The sequence below is a fragment of the Ipomoea triloba genome, chromosome 16, assembly GCF_003576645.1.
Source record: "Ipomoea triloba cultivar NCNSP0323 chromosome 16, ASM357664v1".
Classification (NCBI taxonomy): Eukaryota; Viridiplantae; Streptophyta; class Magnoliopsida; order Solanales; family Convolvulaceae; genus Ipomoea; species Ipomoea triloba.
In genome coordinates, this window is record NC_044931.1 from 4556768 (window position 1) to 4556986 (window position 219).

At 51.6% G+C, this 219-nt stretch overlaps 1 non-coding gene across 1 annotated transcript; it reads left to right on the forward strand.

The window, feature by feature from the left end:
- The first annotated feature begins 68 nt into the window (after positions 1-68).
- Positions 69-186, forward strand: LOC116008777. The gene has a single exon (XR_004096135.1). It is a non-coding gene; the product is annotated as a 5S ribosomal RNA (ribosomal RNA).
- The last annotated feature ends 33 nt before the right edge of the window (positions 187-219 follow it).

Consider the following 219-nt stretch of genomic DNA (forward strand, 5'->3'; position numbering starts at 1 on the left):
TAAACCGCTAAGCGAGAGAAGTTGCGCGGAGAGAGAGGGTCAAGTACATTTTGCGCGCAGTACGTGACGGATGCGATCATACCAGCACTAATGCACCGGATCCATCAGAACTCCGAAGTTATGCGTGCTTGGGCGAGAGTAGTACTAGGATGGGTCACCCCCTGGGAAGTCCTCGTGTTGCATCCCCCACCCTCTTTTTAATCTTTCTTTTAAACCGCT